We start from the raw sequence: 17,445 nt of genomic DNA on the forward strand, positions 1-17,445 counted from the left end.
ACAACAACCTTGATCTAGGAACTAGGAATTATAATGCTTGGAGGAAAACATACATGTGGAAATGGATTCTTAGATTTGATATCACAACCACAGGCAGCAGAAGAGAAAGATGAAGTATACTTGACTGAAAATGAAATCTTGAGTGCTCCAAATGGTACTGTCAGAAAGGTGAAAAGAAGGGCCTGTCAAGTAGAGCATCTAACTGAAACAAGCGGCTTGTATCCTGAATCAACTCATCTCCCAGCTACTCTGCTTTTGATCTGGTTTCCTGCTAATGTGCCTGGGAAAACAGGAGAATTTACCCAAGTACTTGAGTCCCTCCCACCAATGTAGGAGACCTGGATATACTAACAGATTACCAGCTTTGACCTAGCCCATCTCTGACCATTGTGGTTATTTGTGGAGGGAGAAAGATGAAGACAATGTTTCTTTCTCTCTCTCCCTCTTTTTCATACCATTGCCTTTTGCGTAAAAATACTCATTTCTTTCTTTTGTTCTTTCATTTTGTTAAATGGAGAGATGTTGTGATTGAAGCACAAAGGTAGAGTTCAGTGTCCTGAAGAAATTGCAGATGAGCAATATTAAGCCTTGATATATTTAGACCTTTATTTAGTGATAATAAAAGTGCTTTGAAACTAAATATTCTTCATCCATTTTTTTGGTGCTCTCATTTCACTTCTGTCTTCCTCCTATCCCAACAAAACTTGGTGTTCTTTGGCATTTTTGACACTTGATACTTGTGCTTCCTTCTGCAGCACAAATACTGAAATTGGAACGATACGGAGATTAGCATGGTCCCTGCACAAGGGTGATGCTTTGTACTCGACTCAAATCTTCACTCCTTAATAAACCTCTCTTGATTTGCCAAAATCATTTTTATCCTGCTGTTTGTAAACTTGGAGCACCCTTGACCCTTTACTGTGTTTATAGACAGTTTTTGTGTTTATTTCCTAGAAGCTGGGTTTGTGATTTTTTGTTGTTGTTGCTGTTGGCACATGATTGAATTCCCTGCACTGACTTGCTCCCAGCCAACTAATAACTACTGGAAGGCACTTAATAAATAAGGATTTAATTAAAATAAGACTTCGCAAGTGAGAGTTTGGGGCCTAACAAAGCCGCAGAACACAATGGAGTGGGTGAAAGTTCAAGTCGTTTTACTCTGGAATTTCATACTTGTTTTGGAAACGGCCGTGAGAATCCTTCAGTTATTTGGCATCCTGTTTGCATCCACTGTTAGCATCCTTTAAATCTCATTTGCAAGAGGTTTACTGTGTGTTGGACATCATTAGGTGGTAGGATACAATTGGACCACATGTCACGGTCACATCATTACTCACACAGTTCAAAGTGCACACAAGCCTTCCTTTCAGCATGTTGCTGTATGAGTTTTTTCTATAGAACGGAAGAGTCACTTTTTTGCCATAAAATACAGTTACTAATCTTCAGTGAAACTAAATTTGAAAAAGTATTTCCAGAAGAAACTGTTTGAAAATCTTCTCTTTTCTGCTAATGTGCAAAGAAAGCCTAAGAAACACTGCTGTTCATTAAAATTTAGGGAGAAAAACCCTCTGTAATAAAGTTATGAATAGTATGAAAAGGTTTGTGTTTGCTTATGTTAAAACAGGTAAATACGGGAATTTGAAAAATGTTAGTTTCACCAGGCCTAACTTTATCACCCAAGGATAGGACATTGGACATGTCATTTGTAACTAGGTCTTGAGTTTTCTAACAAATTGATTCCGTAATTTCCTTGTTTAATGAATCTCTTCCAGAAACAAGGGGTTTGGATTGTACACTCTGCTCTTAGGAGACTTGCTAAATATTTTAGCACTGGTATTCCTGTTTGGTGAAGAAAAGTGGGTGAATATAGCCGTCGAAAATCCGTTCCATAGATTATTTACCATCATCTGACACAAACGAAATGTTGCGTGGTAGTAATTGACTTCAGGTCATTTAGATGTAGGAGAGTGCTAATTCTTATCCAGTGTTTGATCTTGCTGGGATTTTGATGGAAAAAACAGGCTTATTTTGATTGCCTTTCGCTCTTAAAAACTGTGAATTAGGGAGATAATTTTTAAGTCATCAAATTTCCTTTTAAAATTATCCCCGAATGCTTATTTGAAGTTTTCATTGACCAACTTTTTTTTTTTTCTAAGAGCTGAAGTTATCAGGGTCTGGAAGGAGGCAGTTTGTACTTCGAAAGATCACATGACATTTTGTACCTTAGGTACAATGAGTGATCCATTTCAAGTGATAGAAATATATATTAATTTCAACAAACAAAAATGCAGCCTTTTGTAATGGGTGATAATTTTGCTCAAATGATCATGTTACTCAGCTCATGCATGGCTCAGTTTGCACACTCACACGTACACCTTCCTAACAGATTTTTGTCACCTGTCAACCTCTCCCCTTCTCCATGATTCCTTTGTTCTCTGGAATGTTTTTCTTCTGCGATAGTAACGAAGATCACTCATGTGCCGAACGACATCATGGAACCAAATATTCCCTGTGTATGATGCTCATACTCCATATGGGACTATCTGGGTTTAATTAGCAGTTGCACTCATGGATGCAGCTTTCTGTGGAGACAGTGATGGATTAAGTATTTGGGTCCCTGAAGTCCGCTTGAGACCTAGATTGAGTCCCAGACTCCTAGCTTCAACCTGACCTGACTCTGGCTGTTGTATTTGTAGAGTGAACCAACAGATGGAAGTTTTCTCTTTGTATTTCTGCTTTTCAGATGACTGAGATAAGTTCAAACAATTTTGGTCACAATCCTATACCTAGAAGACTCTTCTCAAGTCACATGAGTGGAGTGAATGCCAATTGGTCAGAAGTTGCCAATGTCCCTTCCATGAAATATTATGATTTCTTTTTTTTTTTTTTAAAGATTTTATTATTATTGGAAAGCCGGAGAGACAGAGAGGAGGAGAGACAGAGAGGAAGATCTTCCATCCGATGTTTCACTCCCCAAGTGAGCCGCAACGGGCCGATGCGCGCCGATCCGATGCCGGGACCAGGAACCTCTTCCAGGTCTCCCACGCGGGTGCAGGGTCCCAAAGCTTTGGGCCGTCCTCTCCTGCTTTCCCAGGCCACAAGCAGGGAGCTGGATGGGAAGTGGAGCTGCTGGGATTAGAACCGGCGCCCATATGGGATCCCGGGGCTTTCAAGGCGAGGACTTTAGCCGCTAGGCCATGCCGCCGGGCCCAATATTATGATTTCTAATACCCACAATCCATCATCGTTTCTCCAGTTCAAGCACATTTTTTTACTTAGTCCTTGGGGTTAATCATTTCATCATCTTTACGCTATATCTTCCTTCTAGGCGTTGTGCTGTTGTGTTCCTCTGTGTTGCAATAGTAAATGGAAGCTTCGGTGGCCACGTGCATCCCAGGTCTCCCATCAGCTGGAGATTTCAGCTGAATGTCACCAGACAGCTTGGGCTCTCCTGCGCAGGAGATTTACATCTTTCAAAGATATGTAAGAAAGCCACTGTCAGTGATCTTTTATGGACTTGGGACATTTCTTTGTTGGAATGTGCTGAGGATCTTTGATCTTTTAATGGGAGAACATGAATAGTGATGTTTCTAAGGGACATAGAGTTAAAAAAAATTATCTGACTTTGGCTTATACTTTGTTATTATAAATTGGCACTAACACAAAAAATAGTTTTTACTAAAAAAAAAAAAAATGTTGTGCCCTTCCCAGTAAAACTAAAAATACTCTATGTGGCATTTGAATCAGAAAATGTGGTTTTGCTCTCTTCCTGCTTCCATGTGTATGTCTACGTGGTGGGTGGCACTCCAATACTGACACTGTTTTCATGGGAATTCCTGTAGGACATTTCTAACTTCCTGCTATCAGGGGGCTGAGGTCAGGGATGAATTGTGGATGTTAGTTTTACCATTATATTTTCCTAGTGATTCTGGTGCATGTAATTGGACAGTCTATTCATTACCTGAAGAAATGCTTCTTTCTTTCTTGGTTGAGACAAAGGGACATTATATGTCACTCATGTACTTTGACCTCTGTTGAAAGAATTTTCCAAGTTCTCCTGAAAGGGCTTAAAGCTTGAAAAAAATGTTACACATCCCAGTATGTCAAATGAGTGGTTAAAGTTTGGTGTTTGCTGGGCTTTTCAGATCTTTCACCCAAGAGATTTGTATTGGGATTCACCAGAGCATAGGAGAAAGCCAGAAGCAGCAGACGCTTGACTGCTGTGGCAGAAAGAATATCAACTGTTAATACAAGTTATCTTCCCCTTCTCAGCTTCACTGTGTGGTGGCACTGACAAATCCCGGGATAGACTATTGTCCATTACAAAAAAGCTGATGGTGATGAAATACAGGATTACTTATCCTATTTCATTGAAAGAACAATGCTCTACCTTTTTTGTTGTGTTTTCATTTGCAAGTGAAATCAACCAGTTCAAGCAATTTGAATTAGTGGGATTTATTTCCCTCTTTCTTGACATCCCCTCCCCCAGTTCTATCCCTAGCTGGTAGAGGTTCTGGCAGACGGGGGTACGCACCTGCTTCTCCAGATCGTTGTTAAAGGGGTTTATCTGAGAGCTGGAGAAATCTGCCCAAAAGTGGTCCTTCACCTTGAAGCTGGCAAGCACACATCATTAGCTTGATGGTTGGTATTGGCAGAGATCCATTGATGGGAACCTTACATAATCAGAGTGTTCATGGCAAATGTTAATAGACTGTACTTGAAAATGAAGGGTAAAAATCTCCATGTGTTAGGTTAATTGCATCAGCCTAGTAGTCGCAGTGAAGGGGTACAAGATAGCTCCTGGGAGAAATGATGAAGCCTGTTGGTCTCCTGTCTCATTCATTCGCCCAACAGGGAGCTTTGTGAAGTTTTTGTTCCTGGGTTCTTGCATGAATACTGACTAGGAGCTTTTGTAGTCTTTGTGACCAGGATTCAAACAGAGAACTACATTCTTAGTTTAAATATAGGGACTTGATGAACTCTGGTAAAGTTAATCACAAATTTCATCCTTAGAAGATGTGATTAGGTAAAAACAGCTTTAAGAAATCCTCCATGTTTGTGGTAAGATATTACAAAAGGAGAAAAATGGATTTTCCAAGGAGTTCATAATGCTTGTTTGGCTGCTTGTGTTTATTAGAACATCGTTACCCACTGTCAGTTACCATCCCCCTGTATGGTTAGTGTGTTGTCCAATTACCTTCTGCATTCCGTGTTTGTAATTCACTTGGCTTGTACTGGCAGCTTACTGAATTTGAAAAGTTGGATTGGTGATAAGAATTTAAATGCTGTTTTTGCAAATATTTGTGTTTACATATATGTGTATGCATCCCCATGCATTTTTATTAGAAAATGCTTGCCAAAGTACTGAAAGAGTTGTATTTTGGGTACTACATACTTAATTCTTTTGTTTAATTTATTTGAAAAATTTGAAGAGGCAGATAGAGCAATTTTCCATGCATCTGTTCCTTCCACAAAGGTCTGTATGAACTGTGACTGGGCCAGGCCAAAGCCAGAAGCCTAGAACTCATTCTGAGCCTTTCATGTGGGTGGCCAGGACCCTATCTCTTGAGCCATCAACTCTTGCTTCCTTGGGTACACATTAACAGGAAGCTGGAATCATTGCTAGAGCCAAGACTTGAAAGCAGGTATTCAGGTATGGGATGCATGGCTTCCAACTGGTGTTTTAACCGCTGCATCAACTGCCTGTTATGAGTTTATTCTTTAATTTAATGAGTATTTGTGAAGTATCATGCCAATATTAATCTAAGGAGACAAAGAAGGTTAAGATCTATGGACGTAATAGGCATAGAGCTCTTTTAGAAAGAAGAGGTAGATGGTGTTTGCCCAGAAATCTGGTGAAGTTGGGTCTTCTTCCTGTGAATAACTGGATGGGGCCGGGTGGCTGTGGGGAAGGAAGATTCCCAGGCAGAGGGGCTACCTCAAGAAAAGCAAGGAGCTTGGGTATGTTTGGGAGCAGCAAGTGGTTTTGATGTGGGATAAAGCAAGTAACTAGATTAGGGCCTTGGGCTGGAAACCACTCTTTCCCTGCCCCTACTAATCTTATCCATCTACCTGTCAATCAAATGACCCCTCCTCCAGGATGTATCTCCCCTGTCTTGGAGCTGTCGCATGTAACCACTCTACTGTACTTGCTCATAAGAAGCCTGGCAACATGAAGTTATGCTCTGTCACTTTCCATAGACCTGGAAGAGCAAGGAACTGAAGCACCTATCTTCTCCCTGCTTCATCTTTTCCCTCCCTGGCCTACTTCATTGCTAGACATGGTCCATTTGTATCTATAATTTTCTCACTTTTTAAACTGTCACCTTGTGACTCATTTATGCCTATAGTTAGAATGCTTTTCTTGGCTATAAGGGGCAAGAGTCTGGAATAGGGAAATAGGGACTTTCAGACCACACCAAGGCCACAGCAGTCTCTCAGAGCAGCTGGACTAGCAAGGTTAACCTTCCCTCTCTGGAAGATACATACAGTCTCTAATGATCCCTTTTCTTTGCTGTTTGTTGGCCAGGCATCCCTTTTAAGCCTCTAAAAAGATGGAAATCTAGTTCAGTAAAGAGAAAACTTTTTTGTTTTTTAGACAAGAAACCCAACACATGAAAGTAACATCTACTTGTTTCTGTATCTGTGGGTAGTTTTTTTTAAAGACAAGATGAAAGTCATAGTTGCAGGTTCTAGATACAGGTTGCTTGGGTTTTGCTCTCTTACCATGTCTGTGTAGGTGTGAGCCTGGATTCCATAATTCTACACTGGGGATAATGGTAACATATTCTTAAGGTGAGTGTGAGTTAAAACACTTCATCCATGGGCAGTCCTTGGCACATGGCTTGACATGTTTTGAACACTGAACACATATTGAATGTATGTTTATAATACAGACAAATGTTTCTGAAAGCTTTTAATAGCAGTCAATGATTAGTATACTCTCTATTATTTATAGAAAGTCTTCAAGTATGCATAAGATTGATCAAGACCCATGTGGGTCTTGAACTCCTCTAGAAAATATTTATCCCTAATATGCTTTCCATTCCTCTCACTCCTAAATGATTCTTCTGTCTCGATTTCCTCTTGCTTAGGCCTACCTGAGTAGGTTTTTTGTTTGTTTGTTTGTTTGTTTTTAAACAGGTCAAAATTAAATGAAATTCAGTCCTAGATACAAACCAGATGTCAGCTGGTTTTCTTGATTCAGATGCTGTGCTGAAACATTTTAATTATTAGAGAAGTAAAATAGAACCTACATCATAGGAACTTTTATGATAATTGTGGAGATAAAATGGTTTTCTATGCTTGGGAAGTGAGATTTTACTAATCAGTAGACACAAAGAATAAAGCAGATGTACTTTCTTAGCTATGAAAAGATGCTCAGGAAGTCAAAGGAAGCTATTTAATGGTGTTATGTTCCATACATAAACATAGACACACACTTCAAATTGATCACTGAAGATATCTCTGAGTAGTAGGTGATGGTTGCCACGGTGACCAGAGGAGGGCGGAGCTTGCTTTTAGCTGGTGCATCACTTTAACCTTAGGCTGGCATTGGGAAGGATGGTTGCCGTTCAGGTAATGGGGTCACGACTGCACCAATGATGGACAAAATCCAATATTCCCCACCAAATAAGGGCTGAAGCAACCCCCGCTTCAGCTATCATATTAAGGGGGCGGGTAGTTAAAACACCCTTGTACATCTCTTCCTGGCCCTTCTTCCTCTGTAGCTCCCTGCTTCACATCTGTCTCTGCTACACAGGTAAGGGAAGCCCATGACCAAAGTACCCTAGAATAAAGACCATCAATTCTTTTCTATACACAGCAGATGTATTCCTTCCCTGGTGGTCGGTGAATCTAACGGTAGGACTTGTTTTTCATGTTAACACACTTCTGTGTGTTTCTGCCAGCATTCATTTCATAGCTTATAAAACTCCAGGTTTGGAGCCTGCATTGTAGTATAATGGATAAAGACTCTACCTGCGTCACTAGCATCCCCTAACGGGAGCTGGTTCAAGTCCCAGCTACTCTGCTTCCAATACAGCTCTCTGCTAGTGACCTAGGTAAAGTAGGGGAAGATGGTCAAAGTACCTGAACCCCTGCCGTCCATGCTGGAGACAAGGAAGAAGCTCCTGGCCTGATTGTTGTATGGAGTGAGCCAGTAGATGGAAATTCTCTTTTTCTGTTTCTCTCTCTCTCTCTAGCTCTTACTTTGAAAATAAATACATAAATCTTATATAAAACAAAACAAAAAAAAAAACTCTATAGGTTTATAGTTAATACATACATACTCCCAGGGAGTTGAGACCTGAGAAAAGATACAGTGAACTTCTTAAAGGAGAGAAGTGTATATCTTTCTTCTTTTTCCTGTTTCTGAGCAAAGATGGGCAAATTATAATCTGATTTGATACTTTTAGTCTTCATTGTGTAGATCTGATAGGCCACTAAGTTTATATAGCACTACCCCGTAACAAGTTGGGAATAACATCACTTATGACAATGAACCAAATGGGTTTTGCACTCCTGGGCATGCCCTTAACGCTGTCCCCCACTTGCATCCATGGTTTCAACTCATCATTTCTTCTTCTCAGTCTTTGAGTAAGTTCATCATTTTTCAAGTTGCATTTGAACAGAGGACACCAGAAAATTATGCCTGAAGCTGTATCTTACTGGTGGAATCCCAAGACTTAGAAATAAAAGAGATTTGTGTAAGAATTCATTCATTCACCAGTGATGGAACCCAGCTTCAGTCCCTGGTGTGGGACCTTTTCTGGTACACTGGGCTCTCCACCTGCTCTTTCCATTTCTCATCATCCTGTCACTTGATCTGCTGCTCATCTGGCCTCCTTCACATGTTCCAGTTTGCCTCGACCTGGCTTGTGGATGTACCTCGGCTTTTGATTCCTGATAGAAGTTCCCTAGGAACTTAAATTCAGTCTGCAGGAGATTTGCTTTTGTGTTACAACCCGCTGTAGCATTTCACAGGAGTAGGTGGTTTTTATTTGGTTTATCTCTCCTGGAGGATTGCTGTGTGTCATGCCATCTTGACAGAATGCTAAGGAAATAGCAAGGATTGGTCCAGTAAGTAAATGCAACTGAGCAAGGAGAAAGCTTCCCTGAGATGGAATTCTGCTTTGAATGCTTGTACTGTTTTAAATTGGACTACTGTGGAGTTAGACGCGGGAGTGCCTGGTGAGAAGAGCCCACAAAGCTCTGGGCCACGTGGTGGTAGGCACAGAGTCAAGAACTCTGAATATACCTGTAGGCCAAGTAATTAACTTGACAGCTTTATAGGATTGCTCTCCCACTCTTACCTGTTTTTTTTTTCCGTGACCAATTACTTTCAATAATGATGGCAAGTCAGCTTCCACCCCTGACTGCGCTAGAGATTATAATGTCAAAAGGGCCTTTGTAATGTCTTCTGTGTCTTAATAAACCTGTCAGATGAGGTTACCCTATTTTCTCATTTCTGTCAGGGAAACATAGGATGGCGCATTTGGGTGAGGATGCCAGGTCATGGTGTCTGTTTTTAGATCGGTGTGATGTGCCACAAACCTGCAGCACCATGGCTGCATGGCTGGACTTGCCAGAGAATAGGCGCTTCTGTTGATGAGGGGCTGGCTGACATGTTGGTGGGATGTCATTTGCTAATCCTTCCAGGCCATCAGCAGGTGGACTGTTGATAACCTCTTCCCTCCTCCCTCTCTGGCAGGAAGTCGCACTCCTGTGCTGAAAAGAGGATTTCCATCCTGCTCAGAAACTCATTTCCTTAGAGTCTCACTGAAGTTTTATTATTTTTGTGCTGGAAAAAAAAAAAACCTGCGGTGATCTTCTCTTAGCCACTGACTTAAGTATATGATCTGCCACAGGCTCTTTTTTTAACACAGAAATTAATGTTAAAAGATACATTTTTCTGAAAATGGTGCTTCAAGTTAGGCCCTTCCCTGAACATCAAGCACTTAAAAGGTGAGCAGAAGGGGCCAGCAATGTGGCAAACTCTACTCTGCCATTTGTGATGCTAGATTCCAGCCTAGGAGGCAGCAGGTGGAAGCCCAAGTACTTCAGTAAGTGCCACCTGGTTGAGAGTTCAGGATGGAGTTCCTGGCTCTTAAACTTCAGCCTAGCTTGGCTCAGTCCTGGCTGTCGTAAACATTTGAGGCATGTCTATCAAATGTCTGTGTCATATTACTTTCAAATAAATGAATAAATAAATCTGTAGAAAATAAGTGAAGATGAGCAGAAACCAGAATCATTTTTGCCTTCAAGGGACTCAGTATCATATAATGAGCATATGAGCTTTTTTGGTCTCTTATAGAATCCTTCTTGTCAGAGAAGACTTCTGGCATGGAAGAAAGATGAGAGTTTTTGTAGGATATGGGACACCCACATTTGTGGCAAAGCTCAAAATTTTAAAAGAGTGCTAAGAACTGTCCTAGTTTCTCATGTGCTTCTCTTGGCTTTGAATAAAATCTCTTTAGTGGAGGGCAGACTAAACATGGGGAGAGAAATTCTATAAAAGACTGTGCTTTGTATCTTTTTTGAGCAGCAACGAGAGGCAAATGACAGGGCTCCCATCATGTGCGTTACTCCTCGGCTTAGGGCCAAAGTCAGGAGATCAGAATCCAAGCCAGATCTCCACATGGCCTGCAGGCATCCAGCTCCTTGAGGGGTCACCACCACTACTCTAGGTGTGGATCAGCAGACACCTAGAGTCAACTGCAGTCGGTAATTTAACCCAAACCTGGTGAAGAATATGGATGTCTTCACCACAGGGCCCTGTGTTCCCTCTTACCCTTTATGCCATGTTGTTGTGCCCACATGGACATTGAGAACTGGGCAGGTTGAAAAATGTATACAGACTCACCAATGTGTCATGGTCCTATCCTGTGGTCAGTCTGTTTTTCCAGTGTTCAGAGTAAGTGAAGCTGAACTGCCGTCTCTAGTGGATTAAATAAAGGAGGAAGCAAAGAAAAGAAATAGATAAGGAAATGGGAGCAAATAACTGACAGGTACTTCTGGCACCTGGTTTAAATTTTTCTCTTCTGGTAAGAGAGAGCTTGAATAGATAGGTAACTAAAAAAAACAGGTGACCATGGAAAATGAGCACATTAGTTCTAAGAGTTAAATATCTAAGGAAACTATTAGAAAACAATAATACATTTTAAGAAAAGATTTAAAATAGGTCAGGCATTCAGTCTTGCATTGAAGATAGTGATTTTGCTTTCAGAGTAACTAGGATTGAATCCCTGGCTTGATCTCCTGACTCCAGCTTCCTGCAGGAAACCATGGTGATGGTTCATGTAGTGCGGCCCTGTCTCCCATGTCGGGCACTTGGGTTGATTTCCAAGCTCCTGGCTTAGGCCCGTCCCAGTCAAGCCCTGGGAAGGCATTGGAGAGTAAGCCAGTTGATACGTGCTGTTTGTCTGCTTCTCACAAAAACCTATGAGTGGATGATACATCATTCTATGACTGAGAATGATCTTTTCTCTGTCAGAGTTTTCCTTCCTATAGAGGTTGTCCTTCCTTTTCTTTCTACTCACAGAGTTGGAGTTCTGAGCTTGCTACAGTTTTCCAAGCCTTCCTTAACATCCCCTCTATGTGTTTCTCTTGGTGGTTTGTCCTGTGGTTACCCTTGGCAATTCAACGTTCGTTTTGATGTCTCGCTTTAGTGTCTCCTTGAGTCCTTTCTCAGCAAAGAAGCACGTGAAGTGTGAATGTGTCCACTTGTGATAGAGCGGCGAGCTGCTCCTGGAAGCAGGCGTCATCATGCCTGCTGCACGTTGACCTTCCCAGGTGCCCTTCTTCGTGCATCTGCATATGCTGCTTGTGGCTCTCAGGCCTGTCTTCCTCTCATTTACTAGAAACAGGGGCACTCAGCTGCTTGCTTATTTCTGCCTCTTCTGTTGGTTCTGATGTGTTTTTCCCCCCAAATATCGGTCCCCCATGAGTTATCTGCTTTGAAACACTCTCCGTGTGCAATGTACCTTCTGTTGCTGACAGACATCCTTTCCCCAAAGCATGCGCCCTTTGTTTTCCTTCCAGGAAGAATGATGCCCTTGGAAATGTCGTCTTTCCTGATGACCAAATCTCATCAACTCTTAGAAAAAAGCAGGACTTAGCTGAGGTCTCGTCGATAGGTGCACAAATGCATTTGTGGATTGCATTTTTCATCATCGTGCATATGAAATGTCCATCACCTCCTGCCCCCCAAGTCCTGAGCACTGGGTACACTTCAGACCCTATCCTCATCACAGTCATGGAAATTAAACATTTATTCATGATTAGCAGTGAGTGTGGCAGGCAGGCAGGCAGACGTGATGGTGTTTTATCTTACAAGCACCGTGGTACACACGAGGAGGGTGTTCATTGTCTGAACTGCCACAGACTTTTCCATATGGACAACACAGTTGGCAGTGCCGGTGATCTGCCACCTTTTAATGGCACGATAATTTAAAATGATGTGCAGATAAAAATAGAGGAGCCGAGCATAGCCACACAGTGCAGTCCTTCTCTCCTGGTGCTGGCTGGCACTCCTCAGGCAGGATGTGGCTCAAGGGCAGAAACAGCTGGATTTCAACTGGCCAGAAACTGTCAGACCTTTTTACATTGCAAGCAGATTTTTAAAAAATCCATTGTTTCTGAGTTAGATTATGAAGTAGATGATCATCTTTTGTTTGAAATGGAGGTTAAACTTTATGTGAATTGCCAATATCCTATTTTTTTTCTACTGGAGAAGGATTTTGAATGTTTGATTGAGTTAATCCCCTTCCTCTTTCTCATACACACGTGTGTGTGTGTGTGTGTGTGTGTGTGTGTGTGTGTGTACCTTCTTCTCACCTCATTCAGCTCTGTTTTATAAGTAACAATGTGTTATTGACTTGGAATTGATTTGGGTGTCATATGTTGTCATCTGATAAAAAACAGTTTAGCTAAGCTGTTTGACATTACAACAGCTGGTAATGTCACTTTTGTTAATGTCTTTAACCACATTTTTAACAAAACAGCAGATGCTCATCACAAAAGCCATTTTCTTTCTCTGTTCAGTTGGGGGATATCAGCTCAAACTAGTCCCTCTGACTCGAGCAGCAATCCTAGTAACTGAACACTTAATCCTAGAATAGGACACCTTGCAAGGAATAGAGTCTTCCACCAATGTTGGAAAGGACAGAACAGTTTCAAAAACAAGCCATGTGGGAGCAGTTTTCTTAGAACAGTGCTCTCAAAGTGTGGAGGATTTAGGAGAAGAGAAGAAATCTTGCCGGTGCAACTGTATTGTAAGAAATCAGACCCCAAAGAATGGTCCTGACTGATGGTGAAAATGGAGATTGCTATCTGTGAACATTTGGCCGAAACGATTCTCACCGCAATGCTTTCCTGTGCAATAGACATCTTCCTTTTAAAGTCTTAGCCCTGTGTTTGTGATTTGTTACTGCCTTGTTAATAAGCGTTTGGGAGTGAAATCATGACTGTTACAGTGTCTGTGTACTTGCTGGCTTAGGCATTTAGCAAGTGTGTATGGAACCACTGTGGAGTACAGGGCATCATATCTCATAGGAAGGAGCCTGGCATCCCAGGCGCAGCTGTGGAGGGTGCCTGTGCATTTCATTATTTGATTGCTTAATTGCATTTTACTCTTGTCTTTCCTCAACTTCAAAGTAGAGATGTTTCTAATACCTACATAGCTTTTTTAAGTTAAATGATATAAAAGTTTGAATGAATAAAATGAAGTAATACGGGGAAATGTATTGTGACGCAGCAAAAAACTGTTATTAGTGTTGACCATTGTTACTGCATTACTGTTACAGAAACACATACTGCTAAGAAGGTGTATACGTTATAAGATATTGTGGTGAGCACTATTACCTTTTCTTTTTATCACATAATACAGTCGAAACCAAGCAAAACAATTGGTTTGTGGGTATGTGAGAGAACCTTACTTTTCTTATGTATAAACCACAGATAACATAACCAGTTCATAAATGATTATGTCTGTGGGATTAAGATTCCAAGGCTGATAGATGAATTGAGGCAAAAACTGAATAAATTCCTTGGGTGGCAATAGTACAAATTGTAATTGATTAACATTGCCAAGAGACCAATATTTTTGCCCCAGGTGGTGACTACTGGGAGAATACTTGGAGTTGAACAAGTTGGGTTTGTTGCTCATTGCTATGGGAGAGAACATACACATCTCAGTAAGAAGGCATTAGAAAAGACTGGGAATGGAAGCTGTTCGGAATAGTGGTTAAGACACACATATCTCAAGTCAGAGTACATTGGTTCAATTCTAGGCCCTAGGTCCTGGTTCTGGCTTCCTGCTAAGGCAGACCATGGGAGGCAGGGCCGATGGTGCAAATAGCTGAGGTCCCTGCCACGTGAGAAGTGGACTTCCTTTCCAGCTGCCACATTCAGCCCCACTTCAGTGCTGGCCACTGTGTGCGTTCATGGAGTGCCAGTGAACTGGAAGCTCTTTCTCCATATGTGATTCTGTCTGCCTAAAAAATACAAAAATACAAATTTATCACTTGTGGAGTTTGGCTGGGCAGGATCTAAGGAAGTGAAATTCATTCTAGAGAGTCTCAGATTCACGAACTAGTGCAATTCTGATAATATCTCAGTGAATTCTTGTAGGGAAGCTGAAGGTGTTAATTAGTGATGCAGCAGTCACTTCTGCTAGCCCAAGAAGTTGGAAGTTTAGGATTTCATCGGTTTCTCATAGATTTTTTGTGTGTGTGAGCGTCTGTGTTTGCACGTAAGTGTCTTGGCTTTCCTTTTTAGTGGTCTCAGGCTTGCATTTACTGAGTTTCTGGTATGCCGTGACATTGTGTCTTGCAGCACAGTGGGACGACCCATGAGTTCTCAGCTAGCTCCTAATACTGAGGTCTAGCGTTGAATGTCAGAGCTATGTTCACATGTCAGGAGCCTTCTTTATATTTGACCTGCGTATCTATTCTCCTTTTCGCTTCTTCTCTCCCGTCTTTCCTTCTCAATTAGAGTGACTTCATCTTAATGGTCAGATGTTAGTTTGAAGATGAGCTAATCTGAAACAGTTTTGACCATAGGGTAGTATTGGTTATATTGTAACTCTTTCTCTAACAAAGAGAAAGAATTCTCTCTCAAGAATTCAAGAAGGAAATAGAGTACAGTTTTCTACCGGAAATTGTCTAATTGGCATTCTGGAAACTAGCCTTAGAACAGAGCCTTCATAAGGTATGTAGAGCAGAGAGCTCAAAAAAATTGAGGGCCACCCAGGCCATGTGGAGGCATGAGAGTGCTCAGTTTTTTCATTTCCTGTTTTGTGAGACAGTGATTTTCAAGTTCCTGTAGTTTGGAACCATCTGCAGTGAGGTTCAGGCACATGTCCACTCACAAATGCAGACATATTTGAGAGATTATCAGCAGTAAAACTGTATAAGTTTTCAGAAATATTGAACTTCCAATTCCTTTGTGAAATGATTCTAGCTAGGACTTTGAGCCTACATGTGAGTAAAAGATGGACTGTGTATCAATGAGATTGTAGTTTTGTTTTGTAGGAGTGATTCTGACTAAGCAACTCTGGGAATGTCTGCCTGCTTTCTGTCTTTCCTAGAAAGATTTCACATGTCAGCTCCCAGAAGAGGGTGGTTAGCTGTCCCCCACTGCATGGATTTGACCACTCGTCATTATTATTCTTCCCTCAGAGGGCCATCTAATGTTCACCCTGGAGGAGACCTTGGAGGTCATCCAATCAAAACCCTCATTTTAAAGATGAGCAGATGGAGACCTGGAAAATTGCAGCTTCAGAAAGGTCAGGCTGCTCCGGGCAGAACAGCTTGGGCTTCTTCCTGCTGCCCTGGGTTTAAAATACTATGATGGACATAATAGTTCTTCTGGGTCCCACATTCCTCCAACTGGAAACTGCTGTACCCTTTCCTCCCAAGTCTCTAAGATCTTTCTAAAATCCATAACTCAGTTCCCCAATAGTTCACACCAGTTGATCAAGGTTGACATATGTCCTTAGACTACTGTTACACAATCTTTATTTTATAATCAATATATACCGCCTAGGAGCTGGCAGCTATTGACATACAGAGACATCTTGATACTGAATGTTGAATTTAGCAATTACCTTTTTAAAAAAGATTCACTTATTTTTATTACAAAGGCAAATTTTTACAGAGAAGACATAGAAAAAGGTCTTCCATCTGTTGGTTCTTTCTCCAGATGGTTGCAATGGCCAGAGTTGAGGCTATCGGAAGCCTGGAGCCAGGAGCTTCTTCCAGGTCTCTCACATGGATGCAGAGTTCCAAGGCTTTGGGTCATCATCCTCTGCTTTCTCAGGTCACAAGCAGGGAGATGGATCAAAAGTAGAGCAGTGAGGACATGGACCAGTGCCCTTACGGGATGCTAGCACTTGCAAGGGGAGAATTAGCCATTGAACCACCTGAACCATAACACTTATGGAGCTAAGACAGAACTATGCAGATGCTCATCAGCTTATCATGAGGCTGTATCCCAAAAAACCCATCCTATGTGCAAAATGTAAGTTGAAAGTACTCTTCACCAAAAATCACAGCTTAGGAAGAGTGTTTTCTCTAGAGCACCACCACAGTCAGCCTCACATGGCTGACTGTGAGCTTGTATTCCATATTATCAGCCTGGGAATGATCCCCTTCAAAATATGTCTTCTACTGATTGCTCATACCATTTGTACCAGTGTATGCTCAAACAATCTGAAGTTGAACCATCAAAACCTGGGGAAAACCTATAGATTATTAATAGTGGTTAATTAAGAACCAGTATGACCTGTATTGCTAAAGAGACGGTTATAATCCATATATTAGGACAAAACATTGAAAAGGAATGGATCGATTCCATCAAAATAGAATCTCTATTGGCTGTGCTTCAGATTGCAACACTGCAGCTGTGTCTCTGATGCAAAAATATTAAAATATCTGAGTTTATAAACAGTTACATTTGAGACCATTTCTGTGGTTAAAATATCTAGATCTCTTTTTAATAATTTCTAAAAGCTAGAAAACAATTCTAATCTTGTGTTGGTTACTAAGCAACAATTAAAGTTCAGTGAATCTTTAAAGGCATTTTACTGAAGTGAGAGAAACAGTGTTTTGCACACTTCATGTCTCCTGGCAGTAGTACCTCTGGGGATTGACAGAGTAAGAGAGGATAAACTTTATCCAGTTCAAATGGAATGGGACGTCCTGTTAAAGGTTGTCTTTCATATGGGGAGTTCATCAGAAATTACAAACAGTAAACTAAAAGCTTGGGTGTCCACATGGTATTCTTTATATATCTGTATCTATTTATCAATATAATTTATTTATTGTTATTTTTCATTTGAAAGTCAGAAAGAGGGAGACTTGCAAGACCTGGACTAGACCTGATTGAAACAGGATCGGTGAACTCAATTTGAGTTTCCCATGTGGGTGGTAGGAACCCCAGGCA

At 41.2% G+C, this 17,445-nt stretch overlaps 1 protein-coding gene and 1 non-coding gene across 2 annotated transcripts in view; both read left to right on the forward strand.

Moving 5' to 3' along the window:
• Positions 1–17,445, forward strand: part of FHIT (fragile histidine triad diadenosine triphosphatase) — a 784,365-nt gene that overhangs the window by 393,024 nt on the left and 373,896 nt on the right. The window lies entirely within an intron of this gene.
• On the forward strand, positions 740–844 carry LOC118760344 (U6 spliceosomal RNA). The gene has a single exon (XR_004996730.1). It is a non-coding gene; the product is annotated as a U6 spliceosomal RNA (small nuclear RNA).

Source organism: Ochotona princeps, chromosome 21 (genome assembly GCF_030435755.1).
Source record: "Ochotona princeps isolate mOchPri1 chromosome 21, mOchPri1.hap1, whole genome shotgun sequence".
Taxonomy (NCBI): domain Eukaryota; kingdom Metazoa; phylum Chordata; class Mammalia; order Lagomorpha; family Ochotonidae; genus Ochotona; species Ochotona princeps.